The following is a 27,232-nucleotide window of genomic DNA, read 5'->3' on the forward strand; positions in this document are numbered from 1 at the left end:
CTTTCAGTTAAATTAGCTGATGGCGACAAATATGTAATCTGACCTCTCTAGTGTCTCCAGTGAATTGTTAATACCAGGCATAACACAGCTCCCTTGACACATTCCTTTGACCTTTTCCTCTCTTACAAATGTTTTCCTTATTCCTTTGTTAATTTAGCCATCTCCATGCAGAGGTCCTGTCTGCTTTTAATGTTTTGAAGCCAACTGAGAACAGACATCACAGATAATTCATTTTGGCCTCATACCCCTAGAGCTTCACTAACTTTATGGCTGAGACTAAAGGTAGAAGTGGCTGAGATAGATGAAGGAGAAATAGGGGAAGAAATGATAGTCTTAGCTCCTTTGGCATTTCCCAGCCAGCCGCTTAGAGCTCCCCCTTAATTTCTACTGCCCCACTTTTGTTTTTGAGACAGCCCAGCTGCCAACATTCCTTTAATCTAAATTCCACAAGCCTATGATTTGAATTCTCTAACATTTTGAATCTAATTCTTACTAGTATTCAAGGGTAGCCCAGTAGAAGGAATAAGAAATAACCTTGCTCATATCTGGGCTCTGCCATTTATTAGCTGTGAGACCTTGGACAAATAACTTTCCCTTTCTGAACCTTCCTTTCCTCCTCTGCAAAGTAGATATGATAATGACTGCCTCACAAGGCTTCAATGAAGGTTAAAAAGTGACATATAAGGGAAGTACTTGGCTTGGTTTTCATCTCATAGGGTGCTTCAGAGCCTTCGACTACTTTGGAAGATTCCTATCTTTCAGTGAGATCCAAACCTCTCCCAGGGTACAGTACAATGTTACAGTGAACTGTGATGCCGAACTACCGGACTTATTACTTCATATCTCAGAGCCTCAGTTTCTTCATGTGCCTAATGGGGATAATAATAGGACCTATTTCCTAAGATTGTCTTAAGGGTTAAATAACATTCTTAGAAGATGCTTTAAAGCTCTGGATTTCTCTTCTTGGATAGCACATCTTGGGCCATTTTGGGGGGTGGATGACAGAGTCTCACTGTGTTGTCACCGTTAGATGGTTAGAGTGCAGTGGTGTCAGCCTAGCTCACTGTAACCTCAAACTCCTGGGCTCAAGTGATCCTCCTGCCTCAACCTCTCAAGTAGCAGGAACTATAGACATGTACCACCACATCTGGCTAATTTTTAATTAGGGGGTCTTGCTAATGGGGGTCTTGCTCTAGCTCAGGCTGGTCTCAAACTCCTGAGCTCAAGGGATACTCCCACCCCGGCCTCTCACAGTGCTAGGATTACACGGGTGAGTTCCCAGCCAATTTTCCCTTGATATATTAGTCTGGCTAAGTTAAAACTATACTTATGGCACCCCCCCCCTTTTCTTTTGAGTCAGGGTGAGACAGGGTCTCTTTGTATTGCCCAGGTTAGAGTACAGTGGTGTCATCCTAGCTCACAGCAACCTCAAACTCCTGGGCTCAAGTGATCCTCCAGCCTCAGCCTCCTGAGTAGCTGGGACTACAGGCACGCACCACCATGCCTGGCTAATTTTTTCTATATATTTTTAGTTGTTTGACTAATTTTTGTTTTTAGTAGAGATGGGGTCTTGCTCTTACTCAGGCTGGTCTTGAACTCCTGAGCTCAAGGGATCTTCCTGCCTCAGGCTCCCAGAGTGTGTGCTAGGGTTACAGGCATGAGCTACCCCACCTGGCCCATAACAGCCATTCTTGAGCCTCCTCAAAGGAGAAAAATTGATGACCCTGTCGCTGTAGCATCCCCACCATCCACAATTCATTTTAGTTCAATGCTTCAAACATTCTTCAGGCCCGGTGTGCTTTCAGCTGTGTATGTTAATGGTGAGTACCCATACAACAACTATTGTGTTTTTTACTTTCAGTACAGTATGCAGTACATTTCATGAGGTATTCAGCATTTTATTATAAAATAGACTTTACATTAGATGATTTTGCACAACTGTAGGCTAATGTAGGCGTTCTGGGCATGTTTAAGGTAGCCTAGGCTAAGTAGGTTAGGTATATTAAATGCATTTTCCACTGTTTTTTTTTTTTTTAATCTGTTCACCAGTTGATGGACATTTGAGTTGTTTCCCATTGTAATGATTATAAATAAAGCTCTAAACATTTATATACAGGTATTTGTGTGGATATATGTTTTTATTTCTCTTAGATAAATACCTAGGGTGGGATTGCTGGGTCCTATGGTAATTTCTTATTTATAAACTGCCAGAGTGTTTTCCAGATTGGCTCTACCATACTGTTTTGCATTTCCACCAGTAACGAGTGAGAGTTTCATTTGCTTGTTGGGTGTTTTTGTTTTGTATTAGAATTAATTGTTAAGGAAGCACTGTATCTGAGTGAAATCAATTTTGGTGGTTCAGTTTCTACTATGAAAGACATAATACTCTATGCTACTTATTTTAGAATGTAGGGTCTCTTGCTATCTATCTTTTTTTTTTTTTTTGAGACAGAGTCTCACTTTGTTGCCCAGGCTAGAGTCAGTGTCATGGCGTCAGCCTAGCTCGCAGCAACCTCAAACTCCTGGGCTCAAAGCAATCCTACTGCCTAAGCCTCCCAAGTAGCTGGGACTACAGGCATGCACCACCATGCCCGGCTAATTTTTTGTATGTATATTTTTAGTTGGCCAATTAATTTCTTTCTGTTTTTAGTAGAGACGGGATCTCGCTCTTGCTCAGGGTGGTTTTGAACTCCTGACCTCGAGCAGTCCGCCCGCCTTGTCCTCCCAGAGTGCTAGGATTACAGGCGTGAGCCACCACACCCGGCCTATCCCATATTTTTTAACTCATTCTGAGCACCTATTATGTGCACATAGTGAGTACCAAGATTTTTGTTGAGTGGAAGGAATGTTCTAAGTATAGGAAAGCCAAAAATTAGTTGGAAAGTAAAAAATTAGTTGAACCAAAGGATCTCTGAAGTCCTTCTCTGTCTAGAGTCTAGTTCCTTGAATTAAAAGGCAATAAATCCTGAGTGACTCTGATAAAATCCTCTAAGTTACCTAATATCTGACAAGCTTCAAAAGTTTGTTTGCTTTGGTGGCTGCAGACGAATGGGCTAACTGTGCAGCTTATTAGGATCTGCACAGTTTAGAGACAACAATTGGGTAAAATTTAGATTATCAGTCATCTTTTCTAACTAAAGCTATCATTTCAATTTTTAAAGCAATTGAAGTTCCCCAATTTTTAAAAGCACATGTTGGGCCGGGCACGGTGGCTCACGCCTGTAATCCTAGCACTCTGGGAGGCCGAGGAGAGCAGATTGTTTGAGTTCAGGAGTTCGAAACCAGCCTGAGCAAGAGCGAGACCCCGTCTCTACTATAAATAGAAAGAAATTAATTGGCCAACTAACATATATAGAAAAAATTGGCCGGGCATGGTGGTGCATGCCTGCAGTCCCAGCTACTCAGGAGGCTGAGGCAGGAGCATTGCTTGAGCCCAGGAGTTTGAGGTTGCTGTGAGCTGGACTGACGCCATGGCACTCACTCTAGCCTGGACAACAAAGTGAGACTCTATCTCAAAAAAAAAAAAAAAAAGCACATGTTGGTTGTGGCAGCAAAATCTGTAATGTGCCGCAATCAAGCTTTTTTGATTGGGGCACATTTACATGAATGTAGATTTGGAACTAAGTGTAACAGGATTATCTGGGAAGATTGGCCAAGACTTATAAACCAGGAGGGGTTTATTTAAACTTCTGCTACTTTTACTATCAGAAATAGGAAATTGGGATCCCATTAGAGCTTAATTGGTTTGACTTCAGCTTTTTAGTTTGGAGGCTACTGAAGAGCTAATTTATTGTATGAGAGTTTGGCTGTGTATGGAGCACAAACTTGTTATTTTATTATTTTTTTTTTTTTTTTGAGACAGAGTCTCACTTTGTTGCTCAGGCTACAGTGAGTGCCGTGGCATCAGCCTAGCTCACATCAGCCTAACTCCCCGAAGGTTTCTTTTTAAAAATGTTATTATTCAGGGTAAATTTTATAAAATCTGAAGCCTTGTTTTCCCCCTTAATCTGTGAGATCTGAATGAGTCTGTCATGTTCTCATATTTCACTGGCATGGACTATCTGCCTATTATACCTATAATCGTGAAGAGGGTTCACATATAAACAGGATTGATCTGGCAAGTGAATAAATGTTCAAAGAGATCCTTTCCTTAAAACAAATTTGTGCGGCCGGGCTTGGTGGCTCATGCCTGTAATCCTAGCACTCTGGGAGGCCCAGGCAAGCGGATTGCTTGAGTTTGGGAGTTTGAAACCAGCCTGAGCAAGATCCTGTCTCTACTAAAAATAGAAAGAAATTAATTGACCAACTAAAATATATATAGAAAAAATTAGCTGGGCATGGTGGGACATGGCTGTAGTCCCAGCTACTTGGGAGGCTGAGGCAGGAGGATCCCTTGAGCCCAGGAGTTTGAGGTTGCTGTGAGCTAGGCTGATGCCAAGGCACTCACTCTAGCCTGGGCAACAAAGTAAGACTCTGCCTCAAAAAAAAAAAAAGGTCCTTGTATCTAGGTAGGTTGGGACAAGGTCCTTGTATCAACACTTGGATCCATTATAAATGGCTGAAGTTGTGGCTTTAGCTGATTACTTAATCTTATGTTTTAAATTAAAGTAATTTCTGCTATTGTTAATAATTGAGAGATATTTAGAAAATAAATGAAATATTAGCTTCTTTTTCCCATTATTTTTTCTCTCTCTTTTTTTTAAATTTTGGCATATTATGGGGGTACAAATTTTAAGGTTTCAAAAAATGCCCTTTCCCCTCTCCCCCCACAAGTCTGAGTTTCCAGCGTGACCATCCCCCAGATGGTGTACATCTCACTCATTATGTATGTATATACCCGCCCCTCTCCCACCTGCCCAATACCCAATTACTGTAGTACCTATGTGTCCACTTAGGTGTATTTTTTCTCTTTACATAAACTTTTTATTAAACAGATAAAATGCACACATCATAAATGTACAGTTCAGTGAATTTTCACAAAGTGGTCTTGTCTGTATAACTTTTATCTATGTCAGGAAATAAAATATTAACAGCAATTATTTCAGAGTCCCTCTTACCTACCAGTCACTATTCCTACCTCTCCCCCATGGTAATCATTATTCTGACTTCTCTTGCCATTAATTATTTTTGCTTTTTAAAAAATTTTATATAAATAGTTATACTATGTATTGTTTTGTATCTGCCTTTTTCTGCTCAGCAGTAATGGTAAATGTTTTTGTACGTAGCTATAATAGTTTATTCTCATTGCTGTATGGAATTTCACCATAATAATGTACCACAATTTGTCCCTTCTGTTGTTGTTGGATATTTTGCTTGTTTCTGGTTTTTTGCTATTAGAAATAATGCTGGAAGGAACATTCTAGGTCTTTGGGTACACGTATGTATATGTCTTTTTGTTGGGTATATACCTAGGAATGGAATTGGAGGGACATACAATATGGGTAGGTTCAGCTTTAGTAGATACTGCTACTGTTAAAAAGTTTTCCAGAGTTGTTTTATCAGTTAATACTTGCATCCGCAGTCTGTGAGAGTTCCATTTATTCCACATCCTCTCCAGACTAACAACCTAGTGGTGTTAGTCTTTAAACTTTTTGCTGAGCCTCTACTTTGTGAGATAGGTATAAGACATACAATAGTGACCAAAACAAAGTCCTGCTTTTATAGACTTTGAATTTTAAAGTGATTAAAATATATTTTACACCTATTTAATATATTCAGGTGGAGATAAGTAGTAAGAAGATATGTTGGCTAGAGAGAGGAGGGTGATGGGGTTGGATAACTGGTTAAGAAAGACATTTCTTTTTTTTTTTTTTTTTTTTGAGACAGGGTCTCACTCTGTTGCCCTGGCTGGAGTGTGGGCAACAGAGGCCATCAGCCTAGCTCACAGCAACCTCAAACTCTTGGGCTCAAGGGATCCTCCTGCCTCAGCCTCCTGAGTAGCTGGAACTACAGGCATGCACCACCATGCCCGGCTAATTTTTTCTATATGTTTTAAGTTGGCCAGTTCATTTCTTTCTAGTTTTAGTGGAGACGGGGTCTCGCTCTTGCTCAGGTTGGTTTCGAACTCCTGACCTTGAACGATCCTCCCGCCTCGGCGTCCCAGAGTGCTAGGATTATAGGCATGAGCCACTGTGCCTGGCCTTATTATTCTGTTTAAAATGACCATTTCTGTAATGATCTTAGAAACTCTATATAATTGTTGTACAAAGTATACATTGTGAATTATCTAAAGAAAGTCTTAACTGTATTTTAGTGTTTTGCATTGCATTTTAAAGTATATTTGTAAATACGTATGTAATTTGAAAAATAATAGTTTACAGGGGATAAATTATTTTTTTAATTTTTTTTATTTTTGAGACAGAGTCTCACGCTGTTGCCCGGGCTAGAGTGCTGTAGCATCAGCCTGGGTCACAAAAACCTAAAACTCCTGGGCTGAAGCGATCCTTCTGCCTCAGTCTCTCAAGTAGCTGGGACTATAGGCATGCACTGCTATGGCTGGCTAATGTTTTTTCTATATATTTTTAGTTGGCCAATTAATTTCTTTCTATTTTCAGTAGAGATGGGGTCTCGCTCTTGCTCAGGCTGGTCTCAAACTCCCGACCTTGAGTGATCCATCCACCTCAGCCTCCCAGAGTGCTAGGATTACAGGCGTCAGCCACCATGCTCCGCCGCATTTTGCTTTTAATATCTAACTTTTAGTGATCCCTCACTGGTAATATTTTTGTTAGAAAGAGAAAGGAATTTATCTGCCATTGTGGGGTAAATTCAACACTGGCACAAGGCTTGCTCTGGGGCCAGTCAAGTAGACTAGGTAGATGTGTTGGTAGAGATAGTGAAGTAGTCTCTTGGCTGGAGACAGGGCAGATTAAACAGGAAATGAATTTGTATGTGTCTCAGGATTCCAGAGTAATGATGGTGAATTCAATAGGCAAATGTAGGTTTATATTCAGGTAATGATAAAGGAAGGAAAAATAACTACAGTCAGCCCTCCATATCTCTGAGTTCCTCATCTGTGAATTGAAAATACTCAGGAAAAAAAAATACAGATAGTTGTGTCTATGCTGAACTAGATAGACATTTTTTTCTTGTCATCATTCCCTAAACAATATAATATAAAAATTACCTATATAACATTCACATTGTATTAGGAATTATTATTAATATAGAGGTGATTTAAAGTATACAAGAGGCTGTGTGTAATACTACCCCATTTTATGTAAAGGACTTGAGCATTGGTGGATTTTGATATCTTTTGGTAAGTTTTATTTCTAACATGCTGTTTATTTAGCATTATCCATTCATTGAGCACATTTACTGGTATTGATACTACCATTAAAAAATTTTTTTTTATAAATTAAGAAATTTTTTTTTTTATAAATTAAAAAAATTTTTTTAAAGGCTAGTCAAGTGAATTGGCAGTGGAGAACAAAGTAATCTGTAACTGGTTGTGATCAATTGGTTGTAAACACTGCTGCACCTGGACCAGCCATTACTACCATTCTTTTTTTTTTTTTTTTTTTTTTTGAGACAGAGTCTCACTTTGTTGCCCAGGCTAGAGTGAGTGCTGTGGCGTCAGCCTAGCTCACAGCAACCTCAAACTCCTGGGCTCAAGCGATCCTCCTGCCTCAGCCTCCCGAGTAGCTGGGACTACAGGCATGTGTCACCATGCCCGGCTAATTTTTTCTATTTTTATTAGTTGGCCAATTAATTTCTTTCTATTTATAGTAGAGACGGGGTCTCGCTCTTGCTCAGGCTGGTTTCGAACTCCTGACCTCCAGCAATCTGCCCGCCTCGGCCTCCCAGAGTGCTAGGATTACAGGTGTGAGCCACTGCGCCTGGCCGATACTACCATTCTTAATATGACATATGAAGCCCTGACTATTAGTGAGTAATTAGCCTGTTTTACTAGTATTATTTTCCTATACATGTTCTAAGTAAAGTAGTTTGGGAAGTGGTTAATGACAACCAAATTTGTAATCTAGTATTGTCATACTTTATACAAATTATTTTTTTTCTTCCTGACATTTAACTTGATGTAACAATTCTTTGACATTATTATTATAACTTCAAATTGTTGTATTTGTATTATGGGGATGAAAGGCATATTTTTTTTAGTGTCTGTAGTTTAAAATGGTATTGGTCGTAATCTAGGCAATAAGATGAAAATGCTGACCTGGGCTTGCTTGCCTGATGTACAGCTAGCATTGTTCTCACAGACTGCATGGAGTGCATGTACAGAACCAGGTGTTTTACTTTAACTGCAGCTGTACCATATGTGGGAGCAGGTGGACAGATTCTGTGTCATCAGGAAAACACAGCTGGTGAGACTAAGGAGAAGAGCTAATTGATTGCTTTTCCAGCTCTCTCCAGTCACATAGGCTAGACCTAAGCAACACTTTACCTTGGCACAGGTGTTGACTGTGGTCAGGACAATAACAGCAAAAACCAAAAAAAGGTGTGAATTTGGCTGCTTGCATGTGTGGTTTTGTTTTTTGATTGGCATTGAGAAAGATAATTTAAGGGTTTTTCTTTTTTAGTTTGTGCTTTTTGTTTTTAGTTACTCAAGGATATATATATTTCCAGCTCATCATATTAATTCTTAGAGAGTTCCTTGTAAGGCTAGTTATATGTAGTAATATGTATATATAGTTTTATGCCAGGTTCTTCTCCCTGGAGAACTGGGAAGTAAGCAGAAAGAGCCCATCATTAGGCAACACAGAGCAAATAAAGGTCATAGTTCTCATGCAGTGAAGCACAGAATGAAGATAACGACTCTGGGATCATAGACTCTTGGAAGATTAGAGTACATTTATGACCCTCATCCCTAACTATTAAATACTTAACAGATGAGAAAACTAAGACCTAGAGAAAATAAGTTATTTCCTGAGTACCAGGGTCTAGTTCCTTGGAGAATTGGGTTAAAATTCAAAATAACCTTAACTTCTGAAAAATTCTTTCAGAACGCCAGGGATCACGTTCAGTGACATTTTACAGAGAGATAGCAAAGTAGATAAGTAGACCAGTTTAATGTAGGGAGCAACCATGGTGTGCCTCAGCTCATCTGGTACTACAAACTAAAAATGAACCTGTATTGCAGTGTTATTTCATTTAGAAAGTCATAGCATCGGAGTGCATAAAAGGAGCTAGGAATTTTGCCCTGTCATGCTTACGGTATGTTTTCTGTTGAATACATACATGTGGACAGCAGTTGAGAGGGTTCAAAAGATTCCCAAATATGATTAAGAAAAAGAACCGTGCCCTATGAAGAGAAAGCATAGAGGATTGATAACGCCTTCAAGGATTGCTTTGCAGAAGTTCCCTAGTTGTATACTTTTCCCTTTAGAATTGGAGGAGAAGGGGAAGGTGGAATCAAATTTACCTTAGCTATAAGGAAAGTAGGTATGCATTGTATATTCTGGGGACCATTAGCACCTGAGAGCTTCCTAAGAATGCAGAATCTCAGGCTCTGGCCCATACTTAGTGAATTTCCATTTTTTTTTTTTTTTTTTTTTTTTGAGACAGAGTCTCACTATATTGCCTGGACATTCTAGGGCTAGAGTGCTGTGGCCTCAGCCTCCTGAGTAGCTGGGACTACAGGCATGCGCCACCATGCCCAGCTAATTTTTTCTCTATATATTAGTTGGTCAATTAATTTCTTTCTATTTATAGTAGAGACGGGGCCTAGCTCTTGCTCAGGCTGGTTTCGAACTCCTGACTTCAACTGTCCTCCCGCCTTGGACTCCCACAGTGCCAGGATTACAGGTGTGATCCAGTGTGCCTGGCTGTGAATTTGCATTTTAATAAGATTGCCCAGGTGATTCATGTGTGCATTAAAATTGGAGATGTATTGGGTTAAGTACATACATACGTAAATACTTTATAATAAATTAAAATGATTCTTATTTTCCAAAAGCATTTTTAAGGATGGGGATCTTACCTGGATTAGAGACATTTTACCCAGTAGGGCTCACCGTCTAGTGAAGAGATAGCCAATAATAAACAAACAGATATATACTAAAACCCCAGGTGAGATAAATGCTTTCAAGAAAAATAAAGCAAAGGAAGGGATTAGAGAATCTTTCACTTTAGGAGCTCATTTATTCCCCGTGTCTGGGGTTTTTTTGTTTTTTGTTTTGCCTGTTTTATTTATTTATTTTTCTTTTTAGTTATCTCTCAGGTAGGTTTTAGAGCAGACTTCAGTTTTGAGGACACAAACATGTATAGGGTTTTTTTTCCTTTTAAATTAAAAATCATGTGTACCTTTGGCTCATAGTTGGCATTTAACTATGGAATGTTTCCTAATAAATCTTCTATTAAGGAAATCAAAACTGACTTGCTATGAGTCATACATATGGGCTAAGAATTCTGGTTAGGCAGGAAAGAAGGATGTGGAACCTAGGTAGACTAGGTGACCTTTAAATGACTTATTAACAGTTCTTCATTTTTTTTTTTTGTTTTCTTTTTCATATTATTGTGATTTTTGGATCCATGATAGTATTGTTGGAATCCAGAAACTGAGGGTTTGAATAGAAGAGTGGTTTCCACACTGTTGCATACCAGATGGGTGTGGTTTGGGAATAATGAAGGGGTTTTAGACTGGGTTCTCCAGTGATTTGTAACATTTTCCCTCCTTTTTTTTTTTTTTTTTTTTTTGAGACAGAGTCTCACTTTATTGCCCAGGCTAGAGTGAGTGCCCTGTCGTCATCCTAGCTCACAGCAACCTCAAACTCCTGGGCTTAAGCAATCCTCCTGCCTCAGCCTCCCGAGTAGCTGGGACTACAGGCATGTGCCACCATGCCCGGCTAATTTTTTCTATATGTATTAGTTGGTCAATTAATTTCTTTCTATTTATAGTAGAGACAGGGTCTCACTCTTGCTCAGGCTGGTTTTGAACTCCTGACCTTGCGCAGTCCTCCCGCGTTGGCTTACCAGAGTGCTAGGATTACAGGCGTGAGCCACTGCACCTGGCCGAGATAGCTTCTTAAAGAGACCAAAACATCAGTTTGATGAATACATTTATTTTATGGCAAAAAGAAAAGTTTCAAATTATCAAAGACCCAAATTCAGTATTACAAATTAGCTTCTTATAGGATATTGATAGATTATTGTGAATACTCTTACCTTTTTTGGTAAGACCAAATAAAAATTTAAAATTGATTATAATAAAAGAAGTATGTACCATAAGCCATATTTCCATATGAGGAGGATGTTCTATGAAGACCACTCTGAGAGGAATTTAGCAGTTCTTTGTAGTTGGAAGCCCTAAGTTCTCCTAGTTCCATCACTTACTCATCTGGTTTGCATTGCAATATTTAGAGTAAGAGTTGGGCCACAAACACTCTTAAGTGAATGCAGGTGTGTTATTTGTATGACGTCTAAGCAGATCTGTACACCTGTCATTATCTGGGTTTGTGATCATTCCAGTGTTTCCTAATTTTATAGGATGAGTTGGCAGTAAGCGGCTTTTGTTCACATCCTCAGCTGCATTACAGGACAGTACAAGACCATGTTGAGCTAGCCATCTGTACGTACATTTGGTAAAGTTTGCTAAACCCAGGAGCCTTTTTAAAAATTATTTTTCTTAAAAAGAAAAATTATTTTTCTTTTGATCATTCAGCAAAGCCTAAAGGATATTAAAAAAATTATTTTTCTACTTGATCTCTTAGATACAATTTTTTGTCACACATGATTTAATTTGTATATGTTTTACAATAAGTATTTGTTTTCTGATTATTTAAATTTTATTCCTCTCAAATATGTAGATTGTGATTTGTCCAGATTTCAAACACCAAACAAAATATATTTAGTATCTTTCATGAAAAACAGAGAGCTAGAAATTCTGTATAAAACAAATTTCCCAGATGTTAAGGAACATGATACCTAGTGAGATGGATGGCTTTTGCACTCAAGTAACTAAGCAAGACAGACAAAGATGAGCATGTATAAGAGTAATAAAGGAAATGATCAGTAAATGTTGCATGTGGAAAATGTCATCCGAATCAGGCCTTGAAGGATAGCCTTCAAAGCGATCTAGAGAAAAGCAGATCATGACCGGAATCCAGATTTTTTGACTGGCTCAATTGTTTGGTGGGCTGCTTCTCTTTTGAATTAGAAGATCCCAGTGAGGCCTTTATTATTAACCTCTGACTTAAGTCTCAGTTGTATTTCTCTTCTCAACTCTATTATCCTCTTAAGCTGCTCTGCACTTTTTTTTTTTTTTTTGGTCCAGAATTGTATATATAACTATGTTCCACCCACCTTAAAATGTCTAACCTTTTGGTTGAGAATCAAGGCTATTTGCCCAAGAGCCAACTTAATCCATCTATTCCAGCCAATACTAAGTGCTGAGCTCATGGTGCCACCAATTGGCTGGTATGAGGAAATGTTTAACCTTTTTTTTCCCCATTGGGAGTTTGCACTACCCATGGATGGCCCAGTTATTTTTACCTTATAACAAATTTTTACCTCACATTTATGTTCTTTTTAATAACCTTCCACCATTCCTCTTTAAATTCTAGTTTAATTACTACAGATCTTCCCATCTCTCTCCCCTTTACTTTTTTTTTTTGTTGTTGTTGTTTTTCTCTATTTTTAGTTGGCCAATTAATTTTTTTCTATTTTTAGTAGAGACGGGATCTCGCTCTTGCTCAGGCTGGTCTCAAATTCCTGAGTTCAAACGATCCACCTGCCTCGGCCTCCCAGAGTGCTAGGATTATAGGCGTGAGCCACCTCGCCAGGCCCTCTTTACTTTGTGAGTTACAAAAAAGAAAACCAACTAGGCATCAGATTATTTCTAGTATCTTTGTATTAAGAAAGAGGAAAGCGGCCGGTGCGGTGGCTCACGCCTGTAATCCTAGCACTCTGGGAGGCCGAGGCGGGCGGATTGCTCGAGGTCAGCAGTTCAAAACCAGCCTGAGCAAGAGGGAGACCCCATCTCTACTATAAAAATAGAAAGAAATTAATTGGCCAACTAATATATATGTAGAAAAAATTAGCCAGGCATGGTGGCACATGCCTGTAGTCCCAGCTACTCGGGAGGCTGAGGCAGCAGGATTGCTTGAGCCCAGGAGTTTGAGGTTGCTGTGAGCTAGGCTGACGCCACGGGACTCACTCTAGCCTGGGCAACAGAGGGGAGACTCTTTCTCAAAAAAAAAATAAATAAATAAAAAGAAAAGAAAGAGGAAAGCAATAATCCTTAATTTTTTTTAATGAAATAGGAGATTCAGATATGGCAGTGTTTAAAATAAGTGTTCCCAAATCTACATAAGTTTCTGTCTACTTTGTTATTTTCCTAATTTTATTCTTTGTATCCCAGTATTCAAGATCAGCAAAAACCACATTCAAGTTTATTAAATTTTGTTTAGTTACTATTATTGCAATCATATTATTGTCCATTGTGATGTTTCCCAAAGAATATACTACAAAACTATGAGATCAATAAGGGGTTATGAAGGAAAAAGGTCTCACTATGATCAAAACACTTTGTGAAAGATTGAGATAGTTTACTGCATGTTTTCTTAGAGCCTTTAATAAGGTGATGTCTGTATTGTAAGAAAGTGATAACAGTGTGAAGTGTTTCCTAATTCGTTTGACTGTCGTTGACTGTCCCTCCAATTTATTAAGAAATTAGTATTACATAGAACATTTTGAGAAATGCTGGCCTACTATTTTTCCATTGTAAAAGAACTTGCGTTTATTGTAGGCTTTGGGGTCTACTTCCTGGGGATCTTTAAATAATAGCTTTAATGGGGAAAAAATGTTTTCCAAATTTAAAACAACTGACTCTAAACACATTTTTTGGAATGTGAACAGTTGTTTTGTAATTTGGGGCCTGCTGAAAAATACCCAGCAACTATAAGGCGGCTTGCATATACTTTTGGAGCCTACTGTCTGTGTTCTACCTGTATTGGAGGAGTCAGATGTTAGAACCAGATTTCAGGCTTGACTTCCTGGTGGGTAATTTAACTCAAATATTAATAAAAGGCTTGGATTTGTTGCCATAGATTTTGCATTTAACCAAGGTCAATCATCTTGTAATGTATGCAGTTGGTAGGGAAGAGAAGTGGATCTATGATGGAGGGTTCAGCCTGGAACTATCATCACTGGCAGAGAATTTCAGATGATCAATTGATGGTGAGTAGGAAGACGATTTATGTTTGAAAATTAGTTTTGCATTATTTTACTATTTAATGGTTTGTGCATGTCTTTATTACTAATATCATATACTTGCATAGTATTATATAGCTAATAAAATTCTTTGCATGTATTACCTATGAGGAGCAAGTGGAGAAAGCATTCTTATAGGGACCAAAGTAAATGAATTTATAGTCCAGTATTGAAGAGAAAATAAACATCCGAAATCATTTGGGATGGTTTGGTTTTAGGTAACTGAAAACTTAAACAGCATAAATGACAAGGAGATAACTGGTTTGTGGACTGGAAAAGGCCCAGTACTAGGGTGGAGGGGCTTCAGGATTGGCTGATATAATATGTCTGTGGTATCAATGAGCAACGTAGTTTGTTTGTTTCTCTTCTCTATCTTGCTCAGTGTCTCGATCTCCATAAGGTTGCCTTCACTTCTGGTGGCAAAATGGCTAAAGTTGCATGACCTTACATCTCACTGTCATGAAGGAGAACATGAGAGAATATGCTCAGCATTCCGCATAGGAGTCCAGAAAAATAGCTGAATTGGACCAGCTTCTGGGTCACATGCCTGTTTTTGGCCCACTTGTGAGAAATACCATAAAAACACATGAAAAAAGTGCTGTGGGTCTTCCAAGAATGTAAAGATAGCTTCTAGGTGGAGTAATAAGGATAAATTAAGAGTACAGGTTTATGGCCTTAATGTGAGGGTGCAGTGCAGTGTCAGGGTGCAGTGTTTAATAAATGTTTATTGAAGGAAGAGAATGCTTTTACAGTCTGCGATGAAGGAATGAGGGAAAATGTAGGTAGATTGATTGCATTTTCAGACGTACGAGAGGGTGTTAACAAAGGCCCAGAGGTGGGAAAGCACAGGGATGCTTACAGAATGTCAGGTGTTAGGCTAGTATATGTCTCATATACTGCCATCATATATCCTCCTTATCTAGTGTTTGCGGGATTTGAAATGCATTTTTGTTGGATTATTGCCCCCTCCCAAAATTCTGATCTGTTGCAATTCCACATTTGAAACTGCTTCATTCTGGATTCCTTATCCTTGGACTTTCCTAATAATTTCTGTGGTCACAGTGGGCCTGATCTGTTCCTGTACTAAATGAAAGCACACAATCACAAAACTGTGTAGGCATAAATGAGAGGCATATGGAAGTGGTGTAAAAGGAACTCTAGGAGTCTTATATGCCTGGGTGGGCAAACTAAACTAATAGCTCCCAGCAGTTCTTCTGAATCAGACATTGTGGAGCCAAGAGTCTAGCGTTTGGAATTCCACTGCCTGTGCAAAGGGTCTGTCTTTTATCCTCCAAACTACCAGTTGTTAAATGGCTAATGATCCAGTGGACCTATTGACAACAAAGGGGGGAAGGCTGGCAAAGATCAAGTTAAAAGGAAAAAGAAAAGTTCAAAGATAGGAAAGTAAGAATAAAAAGAGTTTAATCATATCTTCACCTACCCTTTATTTATGTTTTAAAAACTTATTGTGGAGGATTTTGAACATACACATAATAGACAGAATAATGTAGTAAACCCCAACGAACCTATCCCCCAATCCCAATAAACTGCAATTATAATACCAGACTTAATGAAAGGAAACCAGAACTCTGATGAGGCTTGGGTTTGGTGTCCAGATCTCTCTAGGTCTTGTGACCTTTGGCTGTTTGCCATCAAACACCTCTTTTCCCTGTTTTAGCACATAGGGTGCACAGAACACCCTATGTGTTTAGACTTTGTGATGAGAGTAGGACGGTATTATCTGCTAGTAGCTTAAGGAGATAAGTATTATTGTTGAAGTATTGTTTTGAGGATAGGAAAGTAACTAATTGTATCAAGGAGCACTGTGGGCGTGGCATGGTGGCTTCTGTAATTCTAGCATTCTGGGAGGCTGAGGCGGGTGGATTGCTTAAGGTCAGGAGTTCAAAACTAGCCTGAGCAAGAGCGAGACCCCGTCTCTACTATAAATAGAAAGAAATTAATTGGCCAACTCATATATATATAGAAAAAATCAGCTGAGCATGGTGGCACATGCCTGTAGTCCCAGCTACTTGGGAGGCTGAGGCAGCAGGATTGCTTGAGCCCAGGAGTTTGAGGTTGCTGTGAGCTAGGCTGACACTACGGCACTCACTCTAGCCTGGACAACAAAGCGAGACTCTGTCTCAAAAAAAAAAAAAAAGGGAACACTATGAAGAGGGGACTCAGGAAGGCTTTATTGAGAAGGTGCCATTTGCATTTATAGCAGAAGGGTAAGGCAAGGGAGTAGGGAATGGATCTCTGATTGAGATAGCAATGTAAGCGATCTATTTGCTCTTTTTCACTGGGCTATTTAGAGCATGACATTTATGTTACCTTTATAGCACAAGATATATTTTGGATGTCTTCCTTTTTGCTTTAAGCATCTTAGAAATATAAGTCAGGTTCAAGTATTTGCTGCTAAATTGTCTCTCCTTGAATACACAGTATCAAAATAAATTATACAAGGTGTTTTAGATCCTTTTGAAAAATATCATTTCAAAGCAAACTAAACCCAGGTTGATCATCTGGACAGGACCTGTGAGAGATCGTGTGTGCTTTATCTGCATCTTTTGTTTCAGTGTATTTATCAGTGAAATGGGCCAGGAGAACAGTCTGACTTTTGCATTTTATAAAGCATACAGGCCTTCTCAGCTGTATCTACTGACTGCAAAAAAAAAAAAAAAAAAAAAGTGTATAGGCCAATAGGAATGCACCATGAATAGTGTGTTATAGATTAAATGAGCCATTGAGCTATTTGGCACCTTCCCCTGCCTTGTGTTGTATTCTGCTGTTTCTCAAGGAGTGATTCCTCTTTGTGTTTATTATTTATTTATTTATTTATGAATGAATGAATGAGAGAGACAGAGTCTGTCTCACTCTGTTGCCCTGGCTAGAGTACCATGGCATCAGCCTAGCTCACAGCAATCTCAAACTCCTGGGCTCAAGCAATCCTGCCTCAGCCTCCCAAGTAGCTGGGACTACAGGCATGTGCCACCATGCTTAGCTGATTTTTTTCTATTTTTGGTAGAGACGAGATCTCACTCTTGCTCAGGCTGCTCTCAAACTCCTGAGCTCAAATGATCAACCCACCTTAGCCTCCCAGAGTGCTAGGATTACAGGTGTGAGCCACTGTGCCCGGCCCTCCTCTTTGTGTTTTAGACCCATGTTTCTGTTTCTCACTGCCTACAGATCATGTCCATTTGGCTTATTTCATTGTGTTCTCATATCCATCTGTTTCACACTGCATGGAATCCTCAGGGATCTACACTGCCTCCTGAACAAACAGTATTCCTTTCTGATGCTTTCTTCTTAAACTTTACTCCCCCCCTTACATATATTTTTGTTTTATTCTTTCACTTTAAAAAAATTAAGGTATAATTGACTCACAATAAACTACATATATTTGCCAAACTATTTCCCCCAAATTTTACAGGGACCTATGATCCTATTTTGATGTGTTTTAAACCTTTCTTATTTTGATATTAATTATTTTGAACCTTTGATATTTGACATACTTCCCAAAACCAAATTTCAAATTCTAAAATTAAGTCATTTTGACCTGAACAAACTTGAACATAACAATAGGAACCTCTGGAAGTCCAAGAGAGACATATTAGGTTTATTTGGTATATAAAAGTCATATGGGAGGTGGGCGCCATTACTCCTGTCTGTAATCCCATTACTCTGGGAGGCCGAGGAGGCAGTATTGCTTGAGGTCAGAAGGTTCAAGACCAGCCTGAACAAGAATCCAGACCCCTGTCTCTACAAAAAAAATAGAAAAATTAGCTGAGCATGGTGGCCACACTTATAATCCCAGCTACTCAGGAGGCTGAGGCAGGAGGATTGCTTGAGCCAAGGAATTTGAGGCTAGCTGGGGTGACACACTGAGGCTCTGTCTCAAAAAAATCATGGGACGTGTCATCAAATAAGAAATGGTATTTAACTTTCTTTGGGTTATGGTTATATAAATGTGTTCTAAAATTATATGTTCTAAAATTGTATGACTTTCAATCATGTCCTAAAAATAAAAAAATATATATATGAGATTCCTAAAATTCAGATGTTTTTTGATATATGTTATCAGTTATGATTATTAAGTTAAGCTATTAATATACAGACATAACAAAATTTCTTTGCCAGTTGCATGTTTAACCATGGCTATTCTAAGCCTTTTGATTCTTTTCAAAAAGTGATTTATAATTAGCTACAGTCCAAAATTGGCTTCGTTTTCAAGGAAATTCATAGAAAAGCCCTTGGCAAATACTGTTGAATACAGGTTTCTGATAATTTTAGATATCATGCTATTAGATTAAGTAAAAACTTCCAGAACTCTCTAATAAAAAACCCCTGATGTGTTCATGAAGACTGTTAATCCAACATAAAGGAAGATAAGAATTAATTACATGAGGCTGAACTGATAGAGGACTGAAATGATTTTTCTTGTTCGAAACATTGCTGATTGTTTTTATGATTTTGTTTTTCAGCATCAAAGCTTTTTTCTTTTGAGCTATTTATAGCTTATAGCAATTGAGTGAAGTATATACTTTTGTGAGAAAAATTGAAACATTTGCCTTTCTCACTGCTTGATTATTCTAAAATTTTGGACATTATTCATTAGTATTCTTACGTTATGGCAATATACTTATTTGCATAAGTTCAATAAGAATCTTTTCTTTTATAACAGAACACATTAGATACATTTGTGTTCTGTCTTTACCAAAGCTTTGACTTTAATGTCATATTTTCAAAGTGACCAAACTGCTGTGAAGGATTGAGGTTGACTTTATAAAGTCAATAGATGCTGATAAAGACTGGCCTGATACTTTAATTAAACAGTTCTCTTAGGCTGGGTGCAGTGGCTCGTGCCTGTGATCCTAGCTACTCGGGACGCTGAGGCAGGAGGATCACTTGAGCCCAGGACTTTGACGTTACTGTGAGCTAGGGTGATGCCATGGCACTCAAGCCCAGGTGACAGAGCAAGACTCCATCTCAGCAAACACAAGCAAAAACGGTTCCCTTACAAGGTTCCTGATCTTGCTTTACGTAAAAAGTGTCACCTTCTAACAGAACTAGAACCTCAAGATATTTTGAGACCTCGAGGAAAGAGGAGTTCACCCAATTTCATACAGGTGATGATGGTGAATCCTCTTACTTAAAAAAAGCCTATATAGCCGGGGGCGGTGGCTCATGCCTGTAATCCTAGCTCTCTGGGAGGCTGAGGCGGGCGGATCCTTTGAGCTCAGGATATCGAAACCAACCTGAGCAAGAGCGAGACCCCATCTCTACTATAAATACAAAGAAATTAATTGGCCAACTAATATATATATATATATATATATATAAAATTAGCCGGGCATGGTGGCACATGCCTGTAGTCCCAGCTACTTGGGAGGCTGAGGCAGAAGGATCGCTTGAGCCCAGGAGTTTGAGGTTGCTGTGAGCCAGGTTGACGCCACGGCACTCACTCTAGCCTGGGCAACAAAGTGAGACTCTGTCTCAAAAGAAAAATAAAAAAGAGCCTATATAGCCAATCATTATTCTTCCTGTACTTTTATGCAAATCATCAGGCCAAGTATAATAAAACTAAATATTTGCAAGTAAGTTGGTCCTAAGATATATCTTTGATAGAAATAGATAACTGGAGAGAAAAATTATGTTTCAGAGGAAAACTATAGCATACCTATTGTTAGATTTCAGCCCTGACCATTGTTTTTGAGTTTTTATTCTCACAATTTAGACTAAATCTTGAATTATTTTCTGGTTACAAGTCTCTCAAGAAGGTCTGGGTTTTAATTTTCTTCATAATCTTTTTAGGTGACTCCACAGTAGAACAGGTTTGTCCCCCATTCTGGCATATAATTTCTCTTTTTGATTATAATCCTTATGTACATTATATTCTATTATGTATCTCTTGTTGTTTACTTCTTCTGAGAAAACTAAAATCATGGTATTCCAAAGACTAGATTATTCAACAAGTAACAGCAGCTACATATTTGAGAGAATCTCATTTTTGTCATCCTGTGATGCCATCCCAACTTGGCTTTTGGTGCTCTTATAATTCCTCACTGACATGTCTCCCCCTCACCCCCACATGAGACAGGACTATCTGGGAATGAGCCTTTGGAAAATACCTTTCTAAAATATTTTCAAGTGCATATTTATCATCTCTATATATTCTTTGGTGAAGTGTCTGTTTAAATCTTTTACTCATTTGAAAAATTGGGTGGGTTGTTTGTTTGTTTGTTTATTTTATTTTTTGAGACAGAATCTCACTTTGTTGCCCAGGCTAGAGTGAGTGCCCTGGTGTCAGCCTAGCTCACTGTCTCCCAGGGTGTGTCTTGTCTTGTATTTCCTTAGCAGTGTGTTTCAAAGATTAGAATAAAATAATTTTTTTTCTCTTATGGGCTGTGCTGTGCTTTTGTTGTATCTAAGAAATCTTTGCCTCACTTAAGGTCACAAATATTTTTCTTCTATGCTTTTTTCAAGAATTTCTATAGTTTTTGGGTCTACATTTACACCTTTTATCCATTTATAGTTTATTTTTATATAGTATGAGATATTATGGATCAGAGTTCATTTGTTGCATATGAACATCCAATTTTTCTAGCACCAGTTGAAAGGACTATCTTTTCTCCACTGGATTGCTTTTGTACCTTTGTCAAAAATATTTGGGTGGGTCTATTCTTGGACTCTATTCCATTTATATGTTTGTCTTAGCTTTTTTTTTTTTTTTTTTTTTTTTTTGAGACAGCATCTTAGAGCATCTTTTTCTCTGTTACTCAGGCTAGAGTGCAGTGGTACTCCATCATAGCTCGCTGCAACCTCAAGGTCCTGGGCTCAAGCAATCCTCCTGCCTCAGCCTCCCGAGTAGCTGGGACTGTAGGTGAGTCCCATCATGCCTGGATAATTTTTATATTTTTTGTAGATTTGGGGTCTCAGTATGTTGCCCAGGCTGGTCTTGAGCTCTTGGCCTTAAGCAATCCCCCTACCTTTGCCTACGAAAGTGCTGGTATTACAGGCATAAGCCACCGTGCCTGGCCTGTTTGTCTTACCTTTATAGCTATACTACATTGTTTTGATTACCTTGACTTAAAATAAGCTAGTGTTAGTCTTCCAACTGTATTTTTTTTTTTTTTTTGAGTCTGAGTCTCACTGTGTTGCCTGGCCTAGAGTTCCGTGGAGTCAGCCTAGCTCACAGCAACCTCAAGCTCCTGGGCTCAAGCAATCCTACTACCTCAGCCTCCCAAGTAGCTGGGACTACAGGCATGTGCCACCACACCCGGCTAAATTTTTCTATATATTTTTAGTTGTCTGGCTAATTTCTTTCTATTTTTAGTAGAGATAGGGTCTGCTCTTGCTCAGGATGGCCTCAAACTCCTGAGCTCAAACGATCCACCTGCCTGGACCTCCCAGAGTGCTAGGATTACAGGCCTGAGTCACTGTACCTGGCCTCTCCAACTGTATTCTTTTTTTTTTTGAGACAGCATCTCACTTTGTTGCCCAGGCTAGAGTGAGTACCATGGCATCAGCCTAGCCCACAGCAACCTCAAACTTCAGGGCTCAAGCAATCCTCCTGCCTCAGCCTCCCAAGTAGCTGGGACTACGGGCATGCGCCACCATGCCTGGCTAATTTTTTTCTATATATATATTAGTTGGCCAATTAATTTCTTTCTAATTATAGTAGAAATGGGGTCTTGCTCTTGCTCAGGCTGGTTTCAAACTCCTGACCTCGAGCAGTCCGCCGCCTTGGCCTCCCAGAGTGCTAGGATTACAGGTGTGAGCCAGGGCGCCCCGCCTAGCCATTTCATTTTAATTAATTTTTCTCAGTAGTATTCTGACATTTTCTATGTATAGGCATTATACCTCTTTTGTCAATTTTCTTTTTTTTTAAGTTTATTTAACATTTATTTTTATTTTATTTTTTATTTTTTATTTTTTTTTGAGACAGAGTCTCACTTTGTTGCCCAGGCTAGAGTGAGTGCCGTGGCGTCAGCCTGGCTCACAGCAACCTCAATCTCCTGGGCTCAGCGATCCTACTGCCTCAGCCTCCTGAGTAGCTGGGACTACAGGCATGCACCACCATGCCCGGCTAATTTTTTGTATATATATTTTTAGTTGGTCAATTAATTTCTTTCTATTTTTGGTAGAGACGGGGTCTCGCTCAGGCTGGTTTCGAACTCCTGACCTTGAGCGATCCACCCACCTCGGCCTCCCAAAGTGCTAGGATTACAGGCGTGAGCCACCGCGCCCGGCTTAACATTTATTTTTAATTATTTCTTTTAATTTTTTTCATTTTTTTCCAACTTTTGGGTGAAAAAGATCAAATTTCTTAGTATTTCAGAATTTTTGATTTTCATACTCTTGTAATTAGGTTTTCAACATTTGATCATTGCTATGTAGAAATACAGTTGATTTTTGTATATTGATCTTGCAACTTAGCTAAATTCACTTATTTTAATAGCTTTTTCTAGATTCCACTAGATTCTACAAATAAGGACAGTTTGACTTCTTGCCAGTTATCACTTATTTACTCATTATCTATATCTTCTGCCGGGCGCAGTGGCTCACGCCTGTAATCCTAGCTCTCTGGGAGGCCGAGGCGGGTGGATTGCTTGAGGTCAGGAGTTCGAAACCAGCCTGAGCAAGAGTGAGACCCCGTCTCTACTATAAATAGAAAGAAATTAATTGGCCAACTAATATATATACAAAAAATTAGCCGGGCATGGTGGCGAATGCCTGTAGTCCCAGCTACTTGGGAGGCTGAGGCAGGAGGATTGCTTGAGCCAGGAGTTTGAGGTTGCTGTGAGCTAGGCTGACGCCATGACACTCACTCTAGCCTGGGCAACAAAGCGAGACTCTGTCTCAAAAAAAAAAAAATATCTTCTGTTGTCACTGTTTCATAGACTCTCTTCTTTTTCATTTCCTGTTGTTATCTTGGTCCTAGCCATTACCATGGTTTTTTGTTTTTGTTTAATTTTTTAAAAAATGACTTAATGGCCTTCTGAAGAAGTCTAACACCAGCTAGTCTTCTCTCAGTCCTTCTTGTGGCCATGAAAACTTGTCTTCAGAAAACACCGGTTTCTTTTTGTTCAAGGCCGTATCATGATTCCCAGGTACCAGTTACATGAAGTTCTAACATCCTCCCACGTTGAGATTGTTCCCTTCCTGCTAATAATTGGCATCTGTGTTCACCAGTCTGACTTATTTCAGTCTAATTCCCACTTAAAATAATAGATGAGGAGAGGGCATCAGAGTTGTGATTGGGAGATTTGTTTGAATTCCCACTTTGCTGCTTAATATCTACATAATCTTGGGCAAGTTCCCTAATTTGGGGGCCTGTTTGCTCATCTGTAGGAAGAGAATAACACAAGAAGGTCTTTACAATATGTTGTGAGGATTAAAAGAGAAAACATGGTAATCATAGCTGTGTGTTTGCCACACAGTGTGGGTAACTTGTAAATATTTAGCCTGGCACTGGTGTGAGCACACTGAGTAAATGAATCAATGCTTGCTTGCGTATCTTATTTCTACACTGTTGTTTATGCTGTTCTCTGATCCCTTTTCAGGCCTTGCAGATCTTCCTCACAAATCTTCCTCATGTTTCAAGGTCAATGAAGCCCATTTTGAGTACTCATTTCCCTCCATTCTTTACATCTCTGTTGAGTTGGCATCTTATTATACTAAACTTGGGACTGTAACTATATCTTTTAAAAATCTTTGTATTACTCAAAATGCCCAGCATAGATGTATTATCAGTGCTAAAATAACTAATTAGGTGATTAGTACAGTTCATTTAGAGACAGTACAGCAAAATACTTTGTAGAGTGACAGCCAAGTAAGGTTTGTTTTTGATGAAATTAAAGTTTAATGGGTAGCTAGGCGTGTGGTGGCTCACATCTGTAATCCTAGCACTTTGGGAAGCTGAGGTGGGAGGATTGCTTGAGGCCAGGAGTTCAGGAGCACCCTGAGCAACAGAGTGAGATTCTGTTAGTACAAAAAAAATCAAAAAATTTAGCCAGGCATAGTGTCATGCCTGTAGTTCCAGCTACTCAGGAGGCTGAGGTGGGAGGATCTTTTGATCCTAGGAGTTTGAAGTTGCTGTAACCTATTATCAAGCCACTGCACGTTAGCCTGGGCAACACTGTGAGACCCTGTCTCTAAAAAAAAAGTTTTAGGGGCAAAGTAAGTTGAACTTTATATGATACAATGGAAAAGGTAAAAATATTTTTATCTGAATAAGGTAGCTTTCAGGGAATAGTAATTACCTTTTTCCCCCCCATAATTTTGGTTTTGGCCATCAGATGGGTAGGGTTGTTAATGCAACAGGATGGAAGTTTAGTAACTAAATAATTTCCTGTCTGTGCCACTGTATAAACATTTTTAAAAATTACATTGTTTCAGTTGAGTATTTCTTTAAGGTTTATATATACCGGTCATACATACATTGTTTAGCATCACTTAACAATGGGGATTCTGAGAAATGTGTCATTATGTGATTTCATCATTGTTGGAACATCATAGAGTATACTTATACAAACCTAGATGGTACACCTAAGCTATATTGCTCCTAGGCCTATACAGCATGTTACTCTACTGAATAGTATAGGCAGTTGTAACATAATAGTAACTATTTGTGTTAATAAACATAGGAAATGTACTTTAAAAATATGTTATTGTAATCTTATGGGGCCACCATCATTGACTGAAATGTCATTATGTGGCACATAGCTGTATATAGAGGTTTAAAATGGCAATCTGATAATATACTTTTTGAAAAACAGCTTAATGGCCGGGCACATGAGCCTGTAATCCTAGCACTCTGGGAGGCCGAGGCTGGTGGATTTCTCGAGGTCAGGAGTTCGAACCAGCCTGAGCAAGAGCGAGACCCCATCTCTACTATAAATAGAAAGAAATTAATTGGCCAGCTAATATAAAAAATTAGCCGGGCATGGTGGCGCATGCCTGTAGTCCCATCTACTTGGGAGGCTGAGGCAGGATTGCTTGAGCCCAGGAGTTTGAGGTTGCTGTGAGCTAGGCTGACACTACGGCACTCACTCTAGCCTGGGCAACAAAGCGAGACTCTGTCTCAAAAAAGAAAGAAAAACAGCTTAAGCCTTTTCAGCATCCGTTGAGAAGTTCTGTGGTAAGCCCATGCTGATAAGAGAAAGGTTTATTGGGCTAGTTAATATTTTAAAAAAAGCGGCTTCAAAACCAGAAGATGATGCAGTTACTTTTATTTGGTTATTTAAGTATGAAATGTCTGATTTCCTTAAGTACTAAGGTTGACAGTTGGTATCTGACATTTCACTTTGATACTTCTTGTTTTATTTTTATTGTAAAGGTACACCCTCAGTCTTTCAAACGCACGTTGTGGTTTGTGATTATCTTTCAGATTTTTTTTTAGAGCAATTTTTGTGAAACCATGGATAAGTAAAAAAAATTTGTGTTATTTTCGAACATGAGTTCTGTCGTGGAACCAGTGTAGTGCAGACAGCTCAAAATGTCAACTAAGTGTTTGGAAAGGACGTGGCCAGTAAAGACACAGTATGTGGCTGGTTTGAAAAGTTCCATTCTGGTGATTTTAATCGTGAAAATGAACCATGTGGGTGACCTGAGACTGAAGTGGATAATGATGAGCTGAAAGCTGTAGTAGCAGTGAATCCATCTCAACCTATTCCTGAATTAGTGGCAAGGTTTGATATTACTATTCCAACAATATTGGACCATTTGAAACAAATCAGCAAGGTAAAGAAGCTGGGTAGGCTGGGCGAGGTGGCTCAAGGCTGTAACCCTAGCTCTCTGGGAGGCTGAGGTGGGCGGATCACTCAAGGTCAGGAGTTCAGAACCAGCCTGAGCAAGAGCGAGACCCTGTTTCTACTAAAAATAGAAAGAAATTAATTGGCCAACTAAAAATATATAGGAAAAATTAGCTGGGCATGGTGGTGCATGCCTGTAGTCCCAGCTACTCAGGAGGCTGAGGCAGAAGGATTGCTTGAGCCCCGGAGTTTGAGGTTGCTGTGAGCTAGGCTGATGCCATGGCACTATATCCCAGGCAATAGGTGTAGACTCTGTTTCAAAACAAAACAAAAAAAGAAGCTGGGTATATGAGTTCTGGGTGAATTAAATGAGTGTCAGAGGAGAAATCATCTGGAAGCTTGCCTTTCTTTGCTGTCAAGAAAGGCAAACCTCATCTACACATTATTGTTACATGTGATGAGAAATGGATTCTTTTTGGCAATTACAAGCATTTGGCACAATGACTGGATAAAGATGAAGTGCTGAAACACAGTCCAAAACTAAATATCCAAAAAGCTAACGGTGTCTGTTTGGTGGTCCAGGGCTCGTATTACCCAGTACAGTTTCATGAAACCTGAAATATTTGTTTTAGAAAGCCACAGTAATCATTCTAAGTTGTTGGACCCTTCCTTTGCATAGAAAGTATTAATATGTTAATAAATCTTGACATCTAGGCTACTTGTTGAAACATGTAAGTAGCATATGGCTTATAACTCCTGAATCTATTCTGATAGTATTTTGGATTTGTAATCTACAGGGGTGCTGTTTACATTGAATATGATGTGAAAAGTAACCTCCTAGAGTTGTATGAGTAGGAGGTCATGGTTTAATTCCTTTGGCTCTATTAAGTCAATAGGGTAATTTGGACTTTGCTTAAGAGCTAGAATTTAAGATGCATTGTGGGATGCTGGAAAGTAATTTGCAGGCAGTCAGGAAATCTAGGTTCTGAAACCAGGTTCTAGCTGGCACCTAGCTTTCCTTTTTACCATGGAGAATTTTAATTAGATGTTTCTTCCATGGCTAGTATTTTGCAATTGGGTGATAGAGCGAAATCAGGAACAAAATCCAAGAATTGAGGGTAATGAAAGGTGGCAGTCATGTAGTCCAGAGGTCAAGGGTTAAGTGATTCGAAATAGTTTAGGCCAAAGTTAGACTCATGATTTTAGTGTGGAATGTGAATGGAAATCTACACACCTGCCCTGTCTCCATTGCGTGGAGGTTGGGTGGTCATCATCCTTAGATTATACTATGAGTTCATGGAAGGGACTAGAAA

General features: G+C 39.1%; 2 protein-coding genes across 3 annotated transcripts in view; both read left to right on the forward strand.

Moving 5' to 3' along the window:
• The window catches only part of CBFA2T2 (CBFA2/RUNX1 partner transcriptional co-repressor 2), a 137,285-nt gene that overhangs the window by 8,085 nt on the left and 101,968 nt on the right, over positions 1-27,232 (forward strand). The window contains exon 2 of one of the 2 annotated variants that reach the window (XM_076011036.1): positions 20,947-21,046. The exons of the other annotated variant lie outside the window; for it this stretch is intronic. The gene's annotated coding sequence lies outside the window, so the exon portion shown is untranslated. The remainder of the gene's footprint in view (positions 1-20,946; positions 21,047-27,232) is intronic. 2 annotated transcript variants of the gene reach the window in all.
• LOC105865964 (DET1- and DDB1-associated protein 1) overlaps positions 1-27,232 on the forward strand; it is a 55,151-nt gene that overhangs the window by 8,026 nt on the left and 19,893 nt on the right.

Source organism: Microcebus murinus, chromosome 16 (assembly GCF_040939455.1).
Source record: "Microcebus murinus isolate Inina chromosome 16, M.murinus_Inina_mat1.0, whole genome shotgun sequence".
Taxonomy (NCBI): domain Eukaryota; kingdom Metazoa; phylum Chordata; class Mammalia; order Primates; family Cheirogaleidae; genus Microcebus; species Microcebus murinus.